The sequence below is a fragment of the Triturus cristatus genome, chromosome 4_2 (assembly GCF_964204655.1).
Source record: "Triturus cristatus chromosome 4_2, aTriCri1.1, whole genome shotgun sequence".
Taxonomy (NCBI): domain Eukaryota; kingdom Metazoa; phylum Chordata; class Amphibia; order Caudata; family Salamandridae; genus Triturus; species Triturus cristatus.
The window spans coordinates 53,107,946-53,123,786 of record NC_140586.1 but is presented as its reverse complement, the minus strand read 5'-3'; the positions used below and the strand labels follow the sequence as shown (position 1 = coordinate 53,123,786).

Below are 15,841 nucleotides of genomic sequence, written 5' to 3'. Positions count from 1 at the left end.
TCTGATTGGCTGCTGAGAATTTTCAGTAAAGAAAATGAGAAGCACATTCGGACCCCCGGTCCTGACATAGAATTTTAATCTTAATTCATTTTTTTAATGTGTGTAATTTGTGTGGTAACCTCAAACAGAAACGCACGTTAAAACATTACTGAAGGGAATCATTTATTCAACCCTAGAAATACATGTTTTTAATCTGGTCACTACACTTATGTAATCTAATTTACATTTTTGCAAACATATTTTCCATTTTTAGTTGACCAGGGAGCTGTTTAGTTGGCTTCTAATCGCGTGAGTGCATTTCTAGACCAAAACTCTGCTTTCGATTTAAATAGCTACAGGCTATCTGATATTTCCTTTCGCAAACATATGTTTTCTGAAGCTGCCACTAGGAATTTTTATTGTGGGATGTTTCTGAGTTTCTTTCCGTGCCGGTCAGTGGAAAAGTGCTGTGTCCTGCCACTTGTGTGCATAGACTACTGGCAAAATTAATTAAAGAGTGCAGTTACGTTTACTCAAACGTCAAGTTGTGAAGTATCGGTCTGTGGAAAAAAATTAGAATATGTTGCCATTGCCAGAGTAAGAAAACCATTCCAAGATGGCACTGATTGCTACTATTCCCCCTGTGGGAACAAAACAGGTGCTTTAGCTCTTGCAACTAATGTGGACCACAACATTTATTTGGATTTCACTTTGCTTGGTCCCTTATATTTAGCGATTACTCCTCGCAACGCAGTGGATGCAACAAGCAGAAACAGTCTCTCTGCTATGAGGGCCTAACATGCTCCACTTTCATGGCTGCTAACAACATGGTTGTCACCAGTATAATCATTAACTGGTGAGACACTATGATTATACTTCTCCTCCCTTTGATGCTATACCCTATACCGTATATAAACAAGCATTTGCAATGCAATAGGTCTCGCATTTTCACGAGTTTAAGCTATTGGCATTGTAAATGACACTGCGTTTTATTTATGTTTCAGAAACCAAAACATAAATGAAAGGCATTGTCTTTTAATATGCCAAAATATCTCATGAATGCGAGACCTGTTGCATTGCAATTTGTTTGTTTTCATTAGAAGCATTGGAAAAACTGTCTGTCCGTCATCCCGCTTCCTGGCTGTAATTGGTCCCTACCTGCCGACGGGGGCGGGGCTCTGCGGACACCATGTATTCTTCTGAGGCTCGCGCTACGAGGAATGGTTTGCTGCTACACAGCGCGTACGCCGCTTCAGGAATGGTTTGCTGCTACACAGCGCGTACGCCGCTTCAATCCGCAGAGCCCTGAACAAGGTGAGGGCCTCAAGGCCTGCGCGGGTCTTAGAGAGCTGCCAGGGAACAGACAAGAGGCAAGTGCGAGGGAAGGGTGATAGAGAGCATGCAACAAGGCAGGCCCGGTTCTAGGGGGTGGGGGGTGGGTCAGCCAGGCCCACGCAAACATCCTTTCCCACCCAAACATTAGCCTTGGCCCTCTCAGTGAGGACATAAAGGCCAATAGAAAATGGGCTTTATGATTTTAAACTTTACTCCGAACGTTGTTTTTCATACAATTCTGGGAATGCAAGATTGAGCCTTGGCTCTTTCTCACAGCCAACCCCAATCACCCAACTCCTTTTAGAAAGGTGGGTTGTCGTCAGAGGCGCAACTAGAGGCAAATTTCGGGGGGGGGGGGGGGGGGAGAGCTAAGAAAAAATTTCTGGGGGGGGGGGTAAGTCTTTAATTGATAGGAAGAGTGGAGCTGCATGGGCTCTTAGAAGGGGTGAAACAACAGCAAGGCCTCATTAACATGCAAATGGTCTTTTAATGACCTGTGAAGTGCTCGGGTGCGGCTGTGTGTGTGCCCGGGAAGCTGTCTCATCCCGGGCTGCCACACACGAGGGAGGGAGGGAGGGGGCTGAAGCCCTTTGAGTCCAATGGGTGTTGCGCGCCTGGTTGTCGTGCAGGTACAATAGGGGTTATGGCAAAGGGGACTTTTGCCTACCGTCCTGCCGCGTTGATGTTTCCTTTTCTGTCAGCGCTGTAGAAAATAAGTTTGATTATTCTGATTCACCTTTCCTCACCCCCGCAGTTGCTGATCACATCAGGCTGACATATAAAGTTTGGCTAATTGAGTAGGTAAGAGAAGTGTTACTATTTGTTTTTCTTTTTACAATCTGCACAGGCCCAGCAAGGCACATAATAGCTGTATGCTTCATTTAATTTATTTTTATTGTTAACATGGCCATGGATGCAAGCCAACAATAAACATGTCAAGATAACTGGTGATTAATGATCCTGCTGGAGAGGAATCCTTTGCCTGTTGGTATTTTTGAAATGCAGATACCCTGTATTTTATGTGCATAGCTCAGTGGGTTACTGCCTTTGTCACAGAGATTCTTGTGTTACTTGCAGTTCAGAAGTTACAATCCTAACGTAGGAAAGTGACCTGTGAACTGTCATCGAAGAGCTGCACACAAGCATGAATGGTATAGTTAGAACTTCCCCAGTCTTTCATTATTTTAATGGTGCTAAAAAGAGTTTGGGCCGATATACATTTTTGTTATAGCCAACCCCCAACCACTGGGGTATGCTTTAAATCCCGAGTTTGTGCTTCCCCGGCCCAAACCCTCTTAAAATATACTGCCCACCAGTATGGATGACGTGATTCCTCCACCTTGTATTCCTCATTAACTTACGTGACTTTCCCTATAGACTGATTTACATAGTTGTATGATTCATTGTCTCTGTATATGTGCGTGAGGTAAAGTACTGTGACACCCTACCCTGATATGAGTAGCGCTATACAACAAATGAATTGCATATGCAAGAGTGGCTAAAGAGTGATGAAGGGCTAAAATAAAAGTGAATTTGATCTTCCGTAATCAAACACAAACTAACAACATTTATAAAGCACAATACTGTCACCCCTAGGGGTATCTGGGCGCTGTTCCACCAAAGAGCCAGGTTGCTCTCGAGCGCTGGGGGAGTACGGGAAGGGGCTTCGCTTGAGGGCCTTTTGTTGGCACCACCACTGAAGTATTTTTCAGGTCTTGGTTTGGTGGGGGGGGTTTATGTGACTGGTGCTCATTAACGTCTGTCCTTTGACCGAAATCAAACTATATAATACTGATTAAAAAAAATAACCTTCTGTTTACTCCTTTTAAGCTTTTGCGACGGCAGGAACATGAGAGTATTCTTCATACAATAATAAAAAACTTTTGTATTTCTTCTTCACATGGCTTTTCTGCTTTTGTTTAGTTTAAACTGTCAGTCATCGATCATTAAAGCAGCTTTAGACCACATTTTATACTGTTTTCACCTTGCATTCATTGTTTAAAGTACGTTTTGATCAGAGTAGAAAATACCAGCTGTGGGTGATTCTCTCCATTTTTTTGTACTGACCTGGACATTAAAATACCAGTAATGCTTTAAAAAAAACGGCCAGGTGGCAGATAGCCAGATCAGGAGTTGTGGCCTTTTTTGTGCCACTTTACTGCACTTGGCTCGCCCGACCAAAATGTAGTACTTCTAGTTTACACCAATGTTTTTGGTGGTATGAGTTTTAAAATGTATAGTTTATCAGACATTTCTCTAAAAATTAGCCCAATGACACTAGTCAAATGCTGTTTAAAGAATGGGTGTGATCCGGGAATGTGGGCCACTTTTTTGGGGGGTTCCTGGGCCGAATTGTTATCCCAATCTGACCGTGGTTGTGGTGACCATGTCATGATCGGACGATTGGCTGCCTCTGGGTGTTTCGTATCGCGTCAAGTCCTAGGTTGTCTGAGCTTTAGATAGAGGGGGTAGTTAGTAATGGCCCAAGCGTAAGGGAGCGTGATGAAAGATATTTCAAAGGACATTGCAGTCTACCGGTCAGAAGCCACCATCCACCAGCAGGGGTGGTGAATCAGTGGCACATCTTGGCAGTGGGCACTAACGCAGGTGCTGCTTGGTGCCATGGTGAGACCACCCCATGTTGCGTAGGCTGTCTGCAGTGCCAGGTCTTCAGGCACTGCGTGCCGAGCCTTGTGAGGGTCATGGTAGCAAAGAGCCCCTGCATAGGGATGCTGAATTCTGCTTCATTGGCACCTGCTGTTGGGATCTGATGCCAGCTGTGAGTATCACACTGTAGGGTGCTGGTACTGCTGGTAAGAGGGTGTCACCCAGGTTAGAGATGGTGACTGAAAGTTCCTGTCAACCAGACACAGGGATCTGTTCAGGACTCGGGTCACACCTAGAGCTCTTGTCTGATCTTAGGACTGTTGACACTGTTAGTAAGCCCCCCCGGTTGGTTCAGCCTGACTGGCCTCCCAGTCCAAATCCGCATCCTCTTTTCTCGCAGACCGAACCCTATTGACTAAATTCAGCACCCATTATGTGTTGAACCACTGCACCTGGCCGTCCTAGTGCCACTGGAGGTGACCTGCTTATCCTGCCTTGGACCTTGCCCCATACTCACCTTAAGTTCAGGAGATTGGACTTGTGAGTCGCGGTACTGTACCCGATTGCCATACTTGTTTTTCCTCCTTTGGGCTAGTATTGCAGCTTCTGAAAAATCCACTGCTGACTTTATAAATGTAAAAGTATTTCTCTTGCAGGACTTACGTACCTGATCGTATTGATTCTGGTGCCTAAACATTATTCGTATAAATTGGTGTGGATCTCCTTAATTCCTGTGCATCATTTATTGGATTTGTGTGTATTTTACGGCTTGCTAACTCACCTGATAAGCCTATGGCTGCCCAACCGCACTACCCCCTATAAGAGCACCTTGGAATTGGTAGAGCAAGCCTGTGTCCACTCATAAGGGAATACCTGGTCTCTCTGTACAATATACCTCTTTTTGGTATAGCATAAAGAGTCAGCTCCTACAATTACTTTGCTCAGTTGTATGTTTTCTAATCGCAGCACATTTGCTTCACATTAGAGCACTATAGTTGCAATAAATATTGTAGACTGAAATTGTGTCTTTCTTTAGCTTGATATGGACATGCATTAGTAGGATGCAGAAGGTGATGATCTGTTTCCACAGTTCCCATTGGAGCTAGAGTGTTGTGTTCTAGGTTCCCAAATCACCTGTCCCTCTGGGAAGGGTACAAGGGCAGGTGCGGCACTGTCAGCTATTGGGATTTGGACCCATATGTACTGATGTGCTATATTTGTAGTGTTGGACCCTAGCTTGGGGCTGTGAAAGGGGGAATGGGTGCTATTTCCAGTGTTGGGTCTAGTTCTTGAGGACTGAGTTCTTTCAAAGGTTGACTGGAGGTGTCAGATTAAAATGCTTAAATCGGGTACAATGGGCTCAAGAATCTAGGCCTGGGACTGAGAAGAGACCTGGAAAGTGGTATATTGTCAGTCACTTACCATTGGAATAAGAACAGTCTATAGGGTGGTCTGGCAGGGTTGAAAAATATCCCAGTCTCCAGAGGCTGCGGTAAAAGATTAATGTGGCCTAGAAGCATGTGAACCCACTGTACTGTGGATGGATGTCCTTGAGTTATCAGTGAAGGTGGGGAAGCGGGGCGGAAATTGTTGTCATTGCGATTCCACCATGTACCCTTTACGAGTCCGGACGTGTTGGTGACTGTTTTAGTAATGTATGTTCTGTGGCAGTCACCTTGAAGGAAAGAGATTATCTGCTGAGATTTGAGGCTCTCTCTTTGTGTTTGGAGCTTGTTGCATGTGGTTTTGGTTGTGTGTCTCTAGCAAAGGAGTGAACACTTTGCTCTCTTTTCCAGTGGTCCTAAGTGGATGACTGGAAGACAGCCAAGTCCATTTTTCAGTTTTCAGCGTGAGATATTGATGGAAATTAGATGCCCCTGGATAAATATAATTTAGTGGGAACTGTACTCCTTCTGTTCTTAGGAATTGCATCTTGCACTGCCAGAAGTTGACAGACTAATGCTGATTGTTCTGAGCTCTGTATTCTCATCAGCCACCTTACGTTTCACAGAGTGCTTAGAAGAGCGTTTAAGTCCCCCACCAGGGCTTTATTATTTTCAATCAGCCCATCTCAATTACCCTTGCCTCTTTGTTCATAGTCAGTAATCATTACTCGTCTCTAGTGGTTACACAGGCCCCTCCATGTCCATTTTCTTTCTCCCCACAATCACGTTTTGGCATTTTTGATTCCATTAGACCCTTCATCATCTTTCATCTGCCAGAGTCAACCATCTCTTGCAGGGCTCTGCTGGTGACACTACATCCCCTGCAGTCTTCTTTTTCCCTGCTCTTATCTGCCTCTCCCAGTCACTAGCAGGAGACATAGACCTAGAAGACCCCTTGCTGTCTCTTATACAGAGTGGGTGGAGTTCTCCTGCTTCCATTCAAACATCACACAGAACAGAACACCCCAACATATTCCTCTTCCATGGCGTGGGGTGTTATCTCTCTGATCCTCTTGCTGATACTTTAGGGCCAGCTGCATCTACCTGAACCTTTTATAAAGCACTTGACATGGGCCCTCTGCTCTTCTGGTGGTGCAGCTAACGTGGGAGCTTGCGGAGAAGATGGGGTCAAGCGTGTGGTCTGCGGAGTGGGTGGGCGTTGTGACGAGTTGTCTGAGTCTGAGGTTGTCGATCAGGGTGGTGGAGTTGCGGTCGTTGTTCTTGAGGTGGAAGTTCAGGTCCCCGAGAAGGATGTAGTCTGGATGTGAGGGCGTGTGTACTGACGAAGTCGGCGATGAACTGTGGTTGTGGTCCGGGGGGTCTGTATACGAGGGTTCCTCTGAGGGTGGTGTTGGGATCGGTGTGGATCTGGAAGTGCATGTGTTCGGCGGTGCTGAGGGTGTCGTCGGTGTTGGTCGGGACTCTGAGAGTGTTCCTGTGGATGATGGCGATTCCTACTCCGTTGGTGTGGTCCCTGCGGGTGATCTTGTAGCAGTCCGGGATGGCTATGGTGATGTCTGGTGCCGAGGAGGGGTTCAGCCTGGTCTCCGTTAGGAAGGCGACGGCTGGGGAGGTTGAGTCGAGTAGGTCCCAGAGTTCAACGGCATGTTTGCAGGCGGAGCGGGTGTTGAGAAGGATGCATCTGAGGTGGTTGCGTTCCTTCACGGTGGGTGGCTTGGCGGATCGGATGCTGGTGAAGCTGCAGTTCTGGCAGGTGAAGGGTCCTTGGGTGCGCTTTGGGGTGGCCAGGAAGCAGGTGTGTGATTGTCTGGTGTTGGGTGTGTGGAGGGTGCTGGCATCATAGCGGTGTCGGGCGTCGTGGCGTTCGCAGGGCCAGGGGTTCTGGCGCTGGGCGCGGTCCAGGCGCGGATGGGCGCAGACTGGCTTGCCTTAGGCACGCCCGCTGCGTGCGTCTGCGCAGCGGCTGCCATAAGGGGAGGTGGGAGGGAGGAGGCAGCTGGGAGGAGGGAGCGGACGAATGGGCGAGCGGGGCCGCAGGGGACGCAGCGGAGGGAAAACGGGGGCAGGAACGGCGAAGGAACAGAAGGCAAAAGGGCAGTCTATAGGGTGGTCTGGCAGGGTTGAATAATATCCCAGTCTCTAGAGGCTGCGGTAAAAGATTAATGTGGCCTAGAAGCATGTGAATCCACTGTACTGCGGATGGATGTCTTTGAGTTATCAGGGACGGGGGGCAGAAATAGTTGTCATTGCCGTTCCACCATGTACCCTTTACGAGTCCTGATGTGTTGGTGACTGTTTTAGTAATGCATGTTCCGGGGCAGTCACATTGAAGGAAAGCGATTATCTGCTGAGATTTGAGGCTCTTTCTTTGTGTTTGGAGCTTGTTGCATGTGGTTTTAGACGTGTGTCCTCTTGTAAAGGAGTGGATGACTGGAAGGCAGCCAAGTCCATTTTTAGTTTTCAGCCAGAGATATTGATGGAAATGAGATGCCCCAGGATAAATATAATTTAGTGGGAACTGTACTCCTTCCGCTCTTAGGAATTGCGTCTCGCATCTGCCTGAAGTGGACAGACACATGCTGATGGTCCTGAGTTCTGTATTCTCGTCAGCCACCTTATGTTTCACAGAGTGCTTAGAAGAGCGTTTAACCCCCCCACCAGGGCTTCATTATTTTCAATCAGCCCACCTCCATTGCTCCTTCCTCTTTGTCCATGGAGTCAGTAATCATTACTTGTCTCTAGTGGTTACACAGGCCCCTCCATGTCCATCTTCTTTCTCCCCACAATCACGTTTTGGCATTTTTGATTCCATGAGACCCTTCATCATCTTTCATCTGCCGGAGTCAACGATCTTCTGCAGGGCTCTGCTGGTGACACTACATCCTCTGCAGTCTTCTTTTTCCCTGCTCTTATCTGCCTCTCCCAGTCACTAGCAGGAGATGTATAGACCTAGAAGACCCCATGCTGTCTCTCTTTTACAGAGTGGGTGGAGTTCCTCCTGCTTCCATTCGAACATCACACACAACAGAACACCCCAACACATTCCTCTTCCATGGCGTGGGGTGTTGTCTCTCTGATCCTCTTGCTGATACTTAGGGACCAGCTGCATCTACCTGAACCTTTTATAAAGCACTTGACATGGGCCCTCTGCTCTTCTGGGGGTGCAGCTACATGCAGTATACCTAGGTAAGTAAACTGCAGCACAATAAACCCCTGTAGACAAGGGCATGTTCCCGCTACTCTGGGGGCAGCTGAAGCTCTTGAAACGGGATTAAAGGTTCTGTACTCTCCTCCACTAGAGTCAGGGTATTGTGTCCATGCTCTACTGTATGCTACTCTCGGTTCTCAGGTAGACAACAAGGTTCATAGACAACCTTTTCCCTTAGAGTGGCCACGTTGCATTGTGTTAGCATTGGAACATCCCACATGAGCCAGAAAGGGGATCATCTTTTCTTATTGATTGAGGAAGATTCTTTGGTTGGAAAGGTTGGGATTTACATGTTGTTGGAATAGTTTTGAGTGACATCTTGAGAAAATGCTCTGTTGAAGGTAAATACACCTGTTGAAATAAATCAATGCTTCAGATTAATTTCAAATGGCAACAAGATGAGGGCAAGACATGTTTCACCTCGGGGTGTGAATCTGTGGGCCGCATACCTACCACTAATGGAGGTCAGGATCTTCTTTTAGTCTGTATGCTACTTCCAGTGTTGCACAGCTCTTGTGCTGGTGCCTGTGTACACTGCTGGACCGAAGAAGTCAGAAGTATAAAAAAGTATGCAGAGGATAGAGGTACTGATCAGCCTGGCTCCCCACCCTCCATTGAGAATTTGAGGAGGGCTGCAGTACATGAGGAATGGCTGTGGAGGTGCACATTCTGTATTTGTCTCCGTTTAGCCCAAATAGAATGACTCCAAAAGAAGAGACGGAATTTCAGGAAGTGCTCGGATCTCAGAAACCCTTCAACTTTGCAAAAATGCAGGATTACCAGCAAGGAACATCCAAATGCACAATGTGTCAATCAGCCACTTTGTATAGTATTTAGATTCTAATATTATTGGCAGCATAACCACCTTGGTATTTACAATGTGGCCTAATTAGGCACCTACTATTTGAAAGATTACTTCTGCATTGCTTGTGGATGGGATTCGTCATACCTAGTTGAGTGAAAAAGGAAAAAACTATTCCAATCCTTGGTGCCAACAGTTCTCCCATTCTATTGATTCATCTTCTTTTGATTATACTTCTGATGTAAAGGAAAGCTGGGTGCTGTATTGCATTCATACTGCTGCACACGGGTGGCATGAATCCAATATCTTGTGCACTGTTGGGTACTATTTTGGAAGGCTAAGATTCATTTGATGTGCAGAGTTATATTGTGAGCACCACCTGAAATTAGAAGCTGCTGTCCTCCTCCTTTGTATTATTCTCATTCTCTGAGAAACTACTAGATAACATTTCCTCTGTCATTAAGAATGAGGATACAGAAAGGGAGGATGGAAGACAATCACATGCACACCCACAAACTTCCACCCTGAAATCTCATACCACGGTGCCATGGTCCCCTTCTTGGTTGCAAACTGACATCTCTTGGCGATGCCGGGCAATCCATATGTGGACACGCTCTCCAAGATTCCCCAGCTACTGCTGCACATGCCTCATTTCCAGAACGGGGGCACACTGTACACAGTGCATACAAGAACGCCTTTACTAATCAATTTCCCAACACATAGAGATTGCACAGGCCACTTTGACAAGCCAACTTATAGTGGCCAAGCCTGTGCCTGGATGGCGCTTCTCGATTGACCCCTAAAATACTATTAAATTCTGGAGTGATTATGTTAACCTAATTTGATAGCTTAAGATATACATTCCTAGTGCCCACTTTGTCTGTACTTCTACTGTTTAGTATGGATTCTGAGAGACGTAAATGGATATGGATGACACAGGAAGAAGACTGATGAGAGAAGTAACCAGAGGGACAACACAGATGAGGTGGAACTAGGCACTATACAAATGAGAGAGGTGAGTGAGGAAAAAGCCAAATGAGACATGTGAAACAGAGAAGAATGGAACAAGCCACAGGTCAGATGAGGGCGGGCCAAAACATGCACTGGATGGAAAAGCAGAAGACTAGCACAATCTGGATACAGTAGGGTAGCAAGATTAAATAAATAAAACTTTAACTTCTGCTCCCCTTTAAAATATATCTTCTAGCAGTGTAGTACGATTACAAGGAATAATAATCTATCTAAACAGACATGTACTGGAACTAGGCTGTTTGTTATAATGTAATCTTTTGCTGTACCTTGGAGGCTAGGGGTTATTTACAAGCCCCTTGCGCTGGCCGGTGTGTCACTTTTCCCATGTTAAGTGACGCACCAGTGGCGTAAGGGGCTTTTAAATAAGCACCTAGGTTTCGATGACATAAGCTTTTACGTCTCCTTTAATGATGAATTAGTAGTGTAGGTTAATGTGTAATTATGGAATTACCTTGTTCAATGAAATATAATAAAAAGAGAAGGATGAATGGCAAACAGTAGACGATACTGCACATGCTGATGAAAGAGGAGACTAAAGAATTAGGCTGGTGAGATAAGAGTGTGGCATACAAATGCGAAGCAATTATGTAGTAAAGCGCAAGTCACATGACAGAGGAGGCCAAGAACCACAGAGATGAGTGGATCAAGGCACAGAGCAGATGAGAAAAGCAAGTGAGGCACAATTCATATGATGGAAAAGAGCAAGACACAAAGCAGATAAGGGTAAGAGAAAAGGAATGATAAAAAGGGGCCGGTGCCTAATATGAACAATAGGTCTGAACATGCCACAACCCAGATGAGGAAGAGAAGCAGGTTCAGAGAAGAGATTGAGACTTGATGTGGCTGAGAGTCAAGCAAGGTACTATGCTGATGAGAGAGGGGAGCAAGCAGAGGCAAAGCAGCATAATGCAGATGAGATTGGAGCAAGAAATGCAGTTGAAGACGCAGGCAGCTGAGCCATCAAATGGATGCTGGTGATGAGAAAGATTAATATCAGGTGAGCGGGGTGCAGGGAAGAAGATGGAAGAGTCGTAAACAATGTCCAATACGGATGAACGGGGACCATGGTACACAATGGATTAGAAAGGCGACAGAAGAACAACACAGATGATGTAGGAGAGCAAGACCTAAGGTGGATGTGAGAAGAAAATGTGGTCCAAACTTATGAGACCGAGGCAAAACCTGATATGAGAAGCAGCTAAGCCACACAATAAATGAAAATAAAATGACTCACAAGATGGATGAATGAGGGGTATGAGCACACGGTTGATAGGAGTAGTGAGGGAGACGTGCTAGATGAGAGAGAGTCATGAACTGGATAAGGACAGAACAAGTGACAGGAGGGATGAGAAAGGACCACTGCACGTACTGTATGGAAAAACGGGAAAGCTGCACAATATAGATGAGAGAGGGGAGCAGAACACAAGTTGGATGAAGATTAACCTCAATTAGTTTACAAAGAGTCACTTACACTGTTCAATAAGCCACGGACATTTACAAAGGACTTAATTTACAGGGAGGTAGCTTGTGGAGTACACCCCACTACTTTCACAATATTTACTCACTACGTTAACATTGCCACTACTGAGAATGTGATGGCAGAGCATGATACTAGATGAAACAAGGTTAGTTCAAAGGTATGCACTAGTTTCCTGAAATTTACTGAATTTACTTATATATTTGTTTGTTTCCTAAATGTTATAGAATTTGTATTTTTACTTCTACTTTCATTGAAAGATTGGGATAGAATTAGTATTAGGGTGAGCTTGCTTACTTTTATTAAATCAAAATAAATTTAAATAATTTTAAGTTTACCATTTGAGTTAGCTCACAGTAATTTACTCAATTAAATGTAATATTACAAATAGAAACCATTAGGAACACTAAACAAATATTTATGTAACTAAATTGTATTTAATTCCACTCAATTTAGAGTATAGAAAGTGAATTTTAATGTTGGGTAAAGATAAAACTAATTTAGTAGATATTATTTAACACCAATATATTTTACCTAATTGTAATTAATAAAAGGTTAGTATATTAAATAATGTAAGGTAATATACAAAATCTTGTTATAACTTTATTTAGCATTCGGTTAAGAATTACCTTTTAGATCTGTTTTTAATTTTATAACATTAAATGACATCCAATTAATTTTATTTTGTTTAAAGTTTGGATGCGGTTATTTTCAGAGTTGGGTAAAGGTAACTAATTTAATTTAATCTATTTAAATGTATATAATCTGATTTCATTTATTTGTAATTAATGTCGTATTAGCTATCAAGTTAACTTTTACTGAAGTGAATTTACTTAAATATGTTCAAATCATGGTAGGGGTTAGTACTAGGCATGGTTTTGGGTTACGTATTTAATTGCTTTTAGAGTAAGGGCTAGTGGTACTTTTGTAGCTAGAATGGATGTAAGGGGGGGGTCAAAGTAGGGAAGAAATTAGAATATAAGAAAGGGTACATAGGCAGGAAATGGATGATTAACTGGTGCAAAGCCCAAGCCAAATGAGGCATAAAATGGATGAAAGATGGACCAGAGTCACAAGGCAGATAAATCTTTGAAGGAATATACTTCTAAGAAAAGGGGTTTATGGATTGTTATAGGATGGTAGCTGTATTACAATCTAATTTATTTAATGTACTGAAACAAAGCTGTAAATGTTATAAGTAACCTCTTTTATTCACCTTAATGAGTTTGTAATTCTAAGTGTTTAGTTATGCTACCTTCAATAACTTAAGAGCAATAATAATTATTAAAGGGCAATATATGTTGCTAAATAGTTGTCTTTGTACAACGGTGTTGAATTTAATAAAATATCTACGTGTCCATGGGGCAGGTTGCTTCATAAATCTACTTGTCCTGTAACAAAATCCACTTGTCCCTTTTGTGCCTGTAATGCGGTGACAAATTATGGCAACAATCTCATTATTTAACCCCTTGCGCGTGGCTTTATTTCTCCCGCTGTGCGGGAGAAATAAACGGCGTTCGCGAACACGACGGCACCCGGCCGTCGTGCGCACACAAGGGGTTAAGAGTTCTGAAATAGCCTCTGATTATGCCAGAGCTCATACCATAGAAGGATTAGAATACTAGCAATTCCCTTATGTTGCCACGTTTCCGACAGATCTACATACTGGGGCTGAAGGTAATGTTAGGCAACAGTTTTAGGTTGGAATGCCCTTTTGAGTCTGTACTAACTTGCATGTTTTAAGGGTTTTCACCAACTCTTCTTTAATCTTTTTCCATACTGGGAAAGGTTGGAAATTTACTCCTGACAATGGCAGACATAAAACATCTTCCACGGTTGAGGAAAAAGTGAACTTGTAAACACTCAGATTTTTGACAAGAGCAAATGTACACCTGCATATTTGTTCATGCTAAAATGCAGTTCACAAATATTTTCTAGGAGTATTATTTCTTGGCATACTTCTGTAAAGTCTTGTGAATTCACGAAAGCCGTATCTCTGCACTTAATGCATGGACATGGGTGTATTTTTGAGACTTTATTTAATATTTCGGCCCTAATTAGGTCTGGTGTTAATAATGACCCTTTGTGTTAATTATAATTCTCTTTCTCTCACTCTCCACTGTGAGTGACAGAATTCTGTTCTTTCACAAGGAGAACATCAACACACACTAGTTTTGTTCAGTGCCAGAAACTACTGTGGCAATGTGTGCTTTTTGAGACCTAAACGATCTTTGCTTTTGCCAATGTTTGTCATAATGGTGAGGGCCCGGCAGCTCCCACACCAATAAGGTTTTACAAAAACCATGCCAAAACAAGTCGCGCATTGACAAAGCCAAAAGTCTGATCAAAAAGTTCAGACCTACTGGCTATACCAATGCTTGTTTATTTTTGTTTCCCATAATCTTGTTAAAACTGGTTTCACTGATTTTCCATTATTAATATTTTTGGGAAATACTTGCATACTTCAAGACATTTTACTAAATGATGCTGCAAAGAAATGGTAGCTAAAATTTTACAGTAGTTTAGCGAAATGCTGTTGCATTTTATTTGTGAAAAATTATTTTGAAAGCAAAGAAACGTCAATCGTGCTTTCAAGCTTCTGCAAATATTTGCATCTAATCAGAGATCATAAACATAGCCTTATATTGCTAAACATTGAAAACGTGTGTACACATTCTTATACTGGAACCACTATCCGTAGTGCAGTCTGAGCCTACATTTGCTTAGAGTGCCCACACTAATAATAAAGTATTTGCATTAATGAACCATAAATACAAGTTTGAACAGCACTAACAAATGGACACAAATATTATCTTAACTGCATACAGTGCCCTTCCCTGAGCCATAATGTGGTACTGGCAGCCAAAGGGTTTGTGATGTAGGGGGTTGGGCCTACTTGTCCCAAGGACAAAATACATATGAAAACTTGTTGCCCATGACCCCATACAATATGTCCCGGGCGTTGGGCTATAGGAATTCGACCTCCCTATTTGTATTTCTCTCATTTTAAATCTTTATATTGAACTATACAAAGGCAAAATAGTGGAAGACAAATGGTAGTAATTTGTGACCACTAAGCCAGTTCAACTTTGATTAAGGTGAAAGAGAGGGGACCAGGGAAAGAACTGTATGTCAGGAGAGAAAGGAACACGGCTGATAAGAGAAGGAAGCCGCATGCAAGCCAAATTAGAGTACTGAGCGAGGACAAAGCTGGACAAGAAAGGTGAAAGAAGTGAAGCACCCTCTGGGTGAGAACTTGGTGGGAGGTGGAGGATGGTTGTGATCAGGCAGCAAGGGCCCAAGAGGAAGAGGGAGTAAATGCTGCACACTAAGTGCAAAGGGATAAAGGCACAATATAGATGCGTGGTGACCAAGACACAAGCCAGGTAACATGGAAGGAAGGCACAGATCAGTTGAAAATGAACAAGTAAAGAAGGATGTTGAGAGAAGTATCAATAGAGATAACTAATGTGAAAGTGTCACAGACCACAAGATGTTTGCAGAATGAAAGGCTCTGGAAGGATAAGGGAGGGAACAGGCAAAATAAGAAGACTCGCAAGACAATAGGGTGGTGAGGGGAGCGTGGGCAAGATGGATAAGAGAAGCAGTAAAGCATAATCCAGAACAGAGAGTAGACTGAATCAACTCAAAAAGCTTGATGCTAGCCAGATGTCAGAACAAACTTCATTCCTCAGGATCTGGACTTGAAGATACAATGAACCCACCTCTCGATACCTTTAACTCTGATTCTTTGACAAAGTATTGAAGTGATCAAGCAAGGGGGTAAGGGAAATTAGGATGGGAGCAGCTGGGAAGAAGCTCTGTAAAGGAAAAGGTTAATCAAAACATAAATAACAGAAACCATGTACTAAATGATGCGCCTTAATAATGCTTTATGCCACTCAGAGCCTTATTAGTTTCCTGTTATCCTGTATCAAGGCTTTCATCTGCTAAGGAAATTACTGCTTAAGTAATCACTGTAAATATATATATGT

At 43.5% G+C, this 15,841-nt stretch overlaps 1 long non-coding RNA gene across 1 annotated transcript in view; it reads left to right on the top strand.

Moving 5' to 3' along the window:
• Positions 1-1,196: 1,196 nt before the first annotated feature.
• The window catches only part of LOC146832953 (uncharacterized), a 58,456-nt gene continuing 43,811 nt past the window's right edge, over positions 1,197-15,841 (top strand). The window contains exons 1-2 of the long non-coding RNA XR_014960184.1: positions 1,197-1,293; positions 2,069-2,115. This is a non-coding gene — a long non-coding RNA (uncharacterized LOC146832953). The remainder of the gene's footprint in view (positions 1,294-2,068; positions 2,116-15,841) is intronic.